Genomic DNA, 9,183 nt, shown 5'->3' with positions numbered 1-9,183 from the left:
GGAAATTGCAGTGGGAGGATGGTCATTAATAAGTGGAGGTGCGTGTAGATGTGTGTATAAATAGAGTCTTAAACGCAGGGGCTAGAGGGGGGTGGGAGGTAGGTAAAAGTGAGGTTTCTGGATCTGTGATCTTTGGAAAAGCTGTCTGATTCGCAGGGCCATCTCCTTCTGGGGCCTGGGAACTCGCCATGGAAATTCTCAGTTTAAGGTCACCTGTAGGGATTGTTTCCCAGGTATCTTGAGAGTGATGATCTGGGTCTATTTTGACATGACTTACATAGACCCAGGAGGATTTTTTTTTTAATTTTGATGGTAGTGTAGGTGGTTAGCAGTACCTCATAAGGTCCTTCCCAGAGAGGTGACAGTGCGTGTTTTCCTAAAGACACCCAGTCTCCTGGTGGAAAGGAATAGCAGGGCTTGTCAGTCAGTGGGGGCCATGCTTCTTTTAGCTGTTGTGGACATGTTTCAAGCACACTAGTTAGTTCTTGTAGAGAGCTGGTCATAGCACCAAATCGTTCACTTCAGTTTCCAGAGTGTTCACTTAATCCATGAGTGGAAGGTTTAGAGGTGTTAGAAGGCATTGGGTATTCAAATACTATTTCAAAAGAGGTTAAACCATACTTCCTATTTAGAGTATCCTGGATCTTTATAAGGGCCAAGGGCAAAGCTTCTGGACTTTAAGTCCAGTTTCTTGACAGACCTTTCTTAAAGTCCTATTCATGTCCAGATTTTTATGCTCCACTTGCCCTGATGATTGTGGATGGTATGGGGTATGAAATTTTAAGGAATGCCCCAGAGGTTTTGCAAGCAGGTGGTTTATCTCTGCTGTACAATGAATTCCTTGGTCTGATTCAATCCATAAAGGAATGCCAAAATGGGGAATAATCTGTTATTAGTTTCTTTACCACAATGGTGGCATCAACACGTCCAGTCGTTTAGCATTCAGTCCACCCTCTACACACACAGACGATAACCAGACAGTGAGAAAAGCCTAAAGTTGGGGGCAAGTGTATAGGAGTCTCGCCAGGGGCAGTGTGGGCCTAGGAGGACTACCTGAGGTACGCTGATTTCTTCTAGAAGTTTGGTGAGATTACAAGTAAAACACTGGGAAATAAGTGGTCAGAAGTTCTGCAGATCCCAGGGCAAAACCAATGATCTTTTAGTTCCTTAACTATGCCCTGTCTGTACATATGTCCCATTTGGTGGGATATTAAGTGCAAGCCAAAAAAGTCAAAAGAAAAGGAGCTATAAGAAGCCCATTTGGCCCAATATATTATAGAATTCATTTGATAATTGTTTAGTACCCATTTGTCTTTTTCAAGTTGTGGGACATTCACCCCGTACTTAATATCAGTCAAGGATAAAAGCAGGTTTCAAATCGGGTAGAGAAAGGATAAGGAGGTCTGTTTTGAGTTGCACATTGTGCGCGGCTCTGTCAGCCCTGTCTCGTTTCCTAAAGATCCAGTATCAGTTTCCTTAGTATGGGCTGAACAGTGAACAATAGCAATTTTAGATGGGAGGTGAATGGCTTGTAAGAGGGCGGCAATTATATGCCCTTCAGCAATGGGATTACCTGCAGAAGAATCCACAGGATTTCCAGATTGAGCCAACAACATGGCAGACTCCAAAAGCATGTCAGTCTGTGTAGATGTTGGCAGTTTTTCCTTTTGCTCAAGTGCAAGCTCTAGTGAGAATTATGAGTCCAGCAGCTTGGGCTGATTTTACAGTGGGCAAAGAATCTGCTTCAGGGCTACTCTTTGGCAGAACTATGGCAAAACCAGTTGTTATGTTTCCCTGAACATTTTGTTCACAGGAGCCATTGCGAAATGAAACTAAGCCTGGGTTATCTAAAGGGATGTGTGAGAGATTCTTGTGGCTTTGAGACCATTTCTATAGTTGCCAGGCAATCATGGGGAATAGAGTGGGGCTCGCCACCATCAGGAAGGAGTAGTAAAGTAGTTGGATTTAAGGCATTACACCTTTGTAAGATGATGGAGGTGTTGGCTAAAAGTGCCTGTTCATAGGTGACAGTCTGTTGCCTCCATGTGGGGAGGTGCTAGTCCTAAGAACTTGCGAAATAGTGAAGCAGGACTTTTTTTTTTTTAAGATTTTTATTGGGGAATTGGGGGAAGGGGAACAGACAAGTTGGTATCCTTTTGTTCTTCAGTCTAGTTGTAGAGGATGTTGCTTCACTGGCCCAAGTTGGCACCATCATTGCGCTCTTCCCGGATGAGGCAGATCAGTCACCGGCTTCTGGACGGCCGCTCACTGCGGCTGCTGGCCGCTCATGCTGGCTGCTGGCTGCTGGCTACACAGGGTAGCCCATGGCAACCCACCTGCCATCGCCAGCAACTCATGGCAGCCAACCTCCGGGTCGAGCTGTTGTTCAGCATCTTAGCTGTAGAGGGCAGTGTCACTGGCCCTCATATGTGGGATCCAAACCAGGGCCCTCTGGCGTCCCAAGCCAGCTCTTAACCAACACGCCACTTGGCCGGCCCCTGAAGCAGGATTTTTGATGTGTGTGATTGTGCATGCCAGAATCGTGGTCTCACAGAACCGAAGAATGGAGGCATGGACCAGACAGGTAAGAGTTGCAGAAAGGGACAGTTTATTAAATCAAAGAGTTACAGCTCTCAAAGTGAGAGGGGGTACCCAAAACTGGGATGCCCCCAAGCTAAGGCAAAGAGCTTCGTTTTTATACTGTTTCTAGCATATCTGGGGAGAAAAACTGGCGCCTACTGGTACAGATTTTATTAGATTTACTTTGCTGCTTAACCTGGAGGAGGCATTTCTCCAGACAGCCTACTTGCCTCAGAACTTAATTGGCTTAATTAATGTCTCTGCTCTGGGAGGAGTATGTTAGCTCAAGTCTGGGACTTCCAAGTCTGGGGCTTTGAAGATAGCATTGTCTTTTGTCCACTCTACCGGGGAATTCCTGACTGCCTGATGTCACACTAACTAACCTGCCTCAATAGCAGACACAGCATGGGAAACATAGAGGTGAATGGGGGAGCCTTGTGTTAGAGTACTAGCTCCATCAATTAAAGTGGCAACTGCTGCCACCACAGGTAAACATGGGGGCATGCCTGATGACACGGAGTCTAATTGGCACGAGAAAGGTGCTATGGGAGGCATCTGAGAGTCAAAAGATTGTCTTAAGACACCTGTAGCAATCCCATAATTTTCAAGGCAGTATAAATGAAAGGGTTTGTCAAAGCCAAGAGCTAGGGGTATGAATAGAGCTAATTTTCAAGCTTCAAAAGAGGTGAATGCCTCTGAAGGCCAGGAAATAAACTCTGGGATGTTATCCGGGAGAAGGGCACACAGATGTTTAGCAAGGACTGCAAAATTAGGAATTCATTGGCAGCAGCAGCCAGCTGCCGCTAAAATTGTACTTTAGTTTTAGGGGGAGGGGTGGATAAAGGGACTCAAGGCATTTGGGGATTAGCTTTCAAATGCCCTGAGATATCTCATGTCCTAAGTAAGTAGGTAACAGTTGTTTTTACCCATTGAACTTGAGATCTGGAAGCTTTATGGCCTGGTTCAGCTAGTACTTTTAAGGATAAGTAAGTCTATTAAGAGCTCCCTGCTTAGTTTGATTACAAAGCAAACGGTCATCAATAACATATCCAAAAAGCATGGACCCTTGGGTAAAGGCTACAGTCTAAATCTGCTTTAAGGCCTTGGAAAAATATTGAGGGGTACTCACGATATCCCTGGGGTAGATGAGTCTGTGTCAAGTGTCTCCCTTTAAATGTAAAGGCAAAAAGAAACTGGGAGTCAGAATGGACAGGGATAGAACAGTATGCTGAGCAGAGGTCAACTGCTGTAAAGCAGTTGAGGAAATTGAGGAAAGAAAAGGAGCCAATTAGGGACAACTCGGTGGGAAGAATGGTGTATGGCTCTCAGGTCCTAGACAAATCGACAAGTTTGGTTTCCCTCTGAATCAAATGTACCCTCTTTATTTACTGGCAAGATTGGAATGTTGTAGGGTGAGGAAGTAAAAGTTAACATACCCTGTTTGAAGAGGGAGTCTGTTTCTAGGGTAAACTCCTCGCTCTGCATTTCTGGAGACAAGGTATTGGGCTAGTGAAGGAAAAGGCTTTTCTTCCTAGTAATGCAAACCGACTCTGCACTCTAGCAATCCAACTTCATTTACATGTGTGGCCCGGAGGCTACCTGGGACATCTTTGGAATAAACCTCAACTTTTTCAGGGAAGTTCAATTGAGAATGAATTTCCAGTAAAGGAAGTAGGGAATTTGGAGCTTGGTCTGAAGGCAGAGAAATGAAAACACCCTTTTCATGACAATTTATAGATTATGACAAATCTCTACCAAGGTTTGCTGGTGAACAGCTGGAAATGAGAAAAACCTGCTGAGAGTTGAGAGGGTCTAAGGATATTGATGTGGGCTGAGATAGGGACAATGAAATAGGCTGCCCGGAAACTCCTACTGCTTGAATTGTCAGGGGTGACAGGTAGAAAAAGACCCTCTGAGTGGATGGTAGAGAAAGTGGCACCAGTATCAATTAAGAAATCCAGTTCCTGATCCTCTAGTTTAAGTTTAATGGTAGGCTCTAGGGTGCGACAGAGGATGGGCTGATACCATCAGTTATAAGGGGGAATTGCCCATCAGGAGAAAATCGAAACTTCTGGGGTTCTGGGGCTTAGAAGTATTGTCTTTTAGACTTTTTTCTTAAGCGCTGGCCAGTTTCTTTTCCAATGTCCTGATTTTTTGCAGTATCTGCAAATGTGGGGGGGGGCAGTTCTGAGTGGGCTTAAATTTACTCTCAAGTCATGCTTTCGTCTTTCTAAAGACTCAGGTTACAAAGCAAGAATGAAAGCTTTTCATTCTTTTGTCCTCCTGCATTCCTGCAAACTATTTTCATAGAATTGTGTGGTGGCTTCAATCAACACGCTTAAGGATCGCCCACTCCAACCAACAACAGTCCTTTGAATTTGTTTTTTAATATCAGGGAGAAGATTCCCCCACAAGAGAAGAAATGAAGATTCCTATGTCCTGGGTCTTTTGGGTTAATGCAGTGTGTCTCTGATAGTCTTCTACAAAACATTCAACAACAGATGCTTTTGGATGTGCTCATTCTTTTTGAGCACATAATTCAACTTTTGACCAATTTGCTGTAGGAGGACAGGCCTCCATTACCCGCTCCTGTGAACCCTTAAATGTTAGCTTCTAGTTGAGCTGTCTCCAGCTCATTTACAGGAGGGCCTGAGAGAGGGTCAGGCCATCTGTTCCTCCTATGAGGAGGGTGTTCTCCAGGTGGTCATCTGACCTGTCTGATAACTACTGTACAACCATGGGCTGGAATGACTCCCCTTAGCAGCCAATCCAGGTCCCTGTGTGTGGGGTTATAAATAGCTACTAACCTTTCTAATTCCTCTCTGAACTTAGTTGGATTTTCAGAAAGAGAGGGTAAGAGGGTTTTATAGTTTAAAAGATCAGCTGCTGTCCAGGGAACATGTATTCTTGCGGGGAGGAGGTCAGGATACATCCACAAGGGACATTTCATATGCATATCTGAAGCTGGTAACGCTTATTTACAGAGTCCTGGAAAAGAGGAGAAATCAAAGGGGACAGGAAAGTGAGCCTTTCTGCCCTTGTATTACATTCACTTTTTGGCTTTCAGCATTTATGCAAACTACCTGGATGTCTCTAGCTTGGAGGTCAGGCCTTAGAGACCTCTATAAGCCTTTTACAGGAAGGGAAGTTTAAAACCAGCCGCTGGGAATTTAAGGGGTCTTCTGGGGATGTTGGAAGAACTTTTAGGATGTCAGAGATCTATCTCTGGAGCTGAAGCTAGGTCTGGGGGTGGGGGTGTCATTTAGATCTGGGGCCCAGAGATCCAAAAGTTCTTCTGAATGGCTTGGGACAGGGAGTTGGGGACAAACGGAACTAACTATATGTGGAAGGAGAAGGAGAATTGACATCCTATTTGTTCTTTAATTTTTGCTCTAAGTCTAACTTCTGTTCTTTGATTTTATTAAGGGAATCTTTTAAACTAGCTGTTATGCTTCTTTGCATTCTCTTTTCTATTTGATCTTCCCATAAATGCATTTATGCCAATAAGGCATTTATGAGAACTTTCTAAAATTTGTTTTATTTTTTAATTTTTATTGGGGAACAGTGTGTTTTTCCAGGACCCATCAGCTCCAAGTCAAGTCGTTGTTTCAATCTAATTGCAGAGGGCGCAGCTCAGTGGCCCATGCGGGGATCGAACCGGGAACCTTGGTACTATGAGCACTGTGTCCTGTGCTCTAACCACCTGAGCCAACCAGCTGTCCCTCTAAAATTTGTTTTAAATATACAAGCTTTTCCAATTCAAAAGATCTGTCTTCTGGCCACTGGTGGATAGGATCCTCAACAGTATATTTATTCCATAGCAGCTCATTACAATAAGCCTTTTAATGGAAAGACCCAGAGGTAACTTCCCAGGCTTAGAGTAAATCTTTACCATGGAACCTAAAGGCATCCCTGGAGTGGGCTCAGATAGTGCAGCCCCCGTGATGCAAAAATTCACTCCTAAAGAAAGTCAGAGAAACCACAGACCTTTGTTACACAGGTGGTAAGAATGGTGTAGTGGATAGAGTGTCTCCGGTTTCACAAAACATGTGAGACACCTTTAGCCACAAACCTGCTAATTTGTGGCACTGGGCAGGCACTACTGAAACCAACGGTCCTTATGACTTTGATTCGATTTAGCTTTAAATCCTAGCTCTAAAAATCACCTCTTTCCCCCAGATAATCCGCAAACATTGAGGCAACAGGAGACAGTAGTTCGGACCTCTAGCAGGCTAAAGATAACATCTTGACTTAAATTATGTTTCTGTCGAGCCCTAAGGTGGAACAACCCCCGGCTACTTTCCCGCAAAACCAGACAGAGGGACACTGGAACTGACCTCAGAACTGTCCTCAAGATCTGAAAATGTATTACTCTTACCTAACCTTCCGTCAGCTCCCAGCATGACCCCAACCGCCCTAACCCACGGTGTCTTGTGATTTTGCCTGATATAATCTGTAACCTACATGCTCTCAGGGAGTTCAGGCTTGTGAGCATTAGCTTCCCTTTCTCCTGGGTGGCGCCATTCATGATAAAATAGCCAATCGTTCTCCATTGCACTTCTCGGTGTTCGGTGTTTGGCCCTGGGTTTAGTGTTTGGCTCTGGGTGGACGAACTCTTTCTGTTCAGTAACACTTCTGCAATGGGATTTTTCCAGCACTAACAAGCAATGAAGGTTTAGACAACAAAGGCCCCTTACGGCCTAGGGTCCCTTATGACAAACTCCCCCTGAGAACTGGCGCAGCCAGACAAAGAGACACTTGGAACCCTAGTCTACTCAACCGACCACCTGGCGCACCCCATAAGTGCATCTTCCAGACGGTGGAGGCCAGAGAAGAATATTTTTGCTGGTCACAAAGCCACACTCTTAGGACACAGAACAAGATGGAAGGAAAAACCTCATTAGGGTTTTATACAGGGACCCACAGCAAAGTTTGTCTGAAGGGACACTAGTCTGGAGAGAACCACTTAACTCCCCAGCCGGCTCAAACAACAGGCTTGCAGGGAGTCTATGCCTGTTTACTATCCCGATGGTATTTCCTTCTTATGACAAAGGACACGAAAGACACAGACACAGGAAAGAGAAAAGAAAAGAAAAGAAAAAAAAAGACCTCCTCTGGGAGGAAAGGATCAATAAGAAAAACCCAGGAGTTGCTAGGCCCAAGAAACTAGCTTCACGAAAGCCTTCTCTTGCCAGTCTAAAGTTAGAAGAGACAAAAAGCCTGTCACCACTTCTAACTTCCACAGAACCCCACAGAAAGAGACCAGAGAGACAGCAGGGCAAACAAAAATAATGCTCACCTCTACCGACAGGTGTCCACGATTTCTCAGCAGCAGCAGTCTCCAAGCCAGCAGTGTCCCAACCAGTAATGCTCCTGACTGGCTCAACAAATTGTTGGGGGCCTGGAAATCTTTCCCTTTACCTCTTTTGTTCTTCTGGCTGGTTGAATAATTCAAACATACAGCAGATTAACGAGAAAAAATCAAAATTTTAATATGTGTGCATGGAGGGGGAGAGGGGTTGTTCACATACTCATGAAAATTCCAAAGACAGTGAGGCAACATTGGGTATATATGACATTTTGGACAATGGAGAAAGGAGGGAAAGGAGTCTTAGATTTCAGAAGGGAGCATGGGCGACTTACAGCTATAACTGAGGAAATGCTGAACACACATGGCAGGTAAATTTGTGCTAGGCAACTCAGAAACAATGGGACACAGAGAATAATCTAGTAAACATGATTGGAGTCTTCCTAATGTTAGGGTGAAAATGCTTAAGGTAATGATGCCGAGGTTCCCTTCGTGAAGCAGGTTTTCCTGTCTGAATCCCTTTAAGAAAAAGGGGAAGTAAAAAACTCTTCCTGAGTTTGTTGGGCTTTAATTGATTTTAGTTAGAAATAATCCGCATGCCAGGGTGGCACATTCCAGCGATACTTACTCCCGACCCCCACACTGTGCACACACATCTGCTCGAGAGAGAACCTAATTTTGGATATTGCTAAGGGCGGTCCCACCTTTTCAAGCATGCAGACAGGAAAAACTAACAGCTGAGCACAATAAAACCATGGCTTTTAAAACAAATTACCAGAAGAAAAAAAGGACTTTTGCTATGTGAAAAGAAGACAGACATTTCTCCCATGTGGCTGAGAACAAACCTAGCAGGGTAGCCACATGATGGGGGGCAAGCTTCCACATCAGTAAAGGATTTATTAGGGACATATTTTCCTGGGAAGAATAAGTTCAAAAGAAGAGCAAGAATCTTACAGGGCTATAAATATTCAGGCCATCACTCCTGAATTTTGCAGGGTGATAAAAACCACAACCTTGAGCATCCAGAAAACTCAGGCTGCAAAAGCAAACAAAGAATTGTCTAATTTCCACCCCGTCCAACTCTGTCACCTTGCTGCTCTATTGTGGTTGCTTCAGAGGAGACAGAACAGTAACCCAAGTTTACCTAGCTGGAGGGGGCAAGCTGTGAAGCTCTCTGGTCTGGCGCTCTATGAGATATTATATCTGTCTTACCTCATTTAAGCATCAAACACTTACTTCCCATTGTGCAGGTGTGAAAGCTGAGGCACAGGTTGACTGATACAGTCACACTGCTA

This window comes from Hipposideros armiger, unplaced genomic scaffold, assembly GCF_001890085.2.
Source record: "Hipposideros armiger isolate ML-2016 unplaced genomic scaffold, ASM189008v1 scaffold_19, whole genome shotgun sequence".
Taxonomy (NCBI): domain Eukaryota; kingdom Metazoa; phylum Chordata; class Mammalia; order Chiroptera; family Hipposideridae; genus Hipposideros; species Hipposideros armiger.
The sequence above is the reverse complement of the archived record's forward strand: the minus strand, read 5'-3'. Positions refer to the sequence as shown.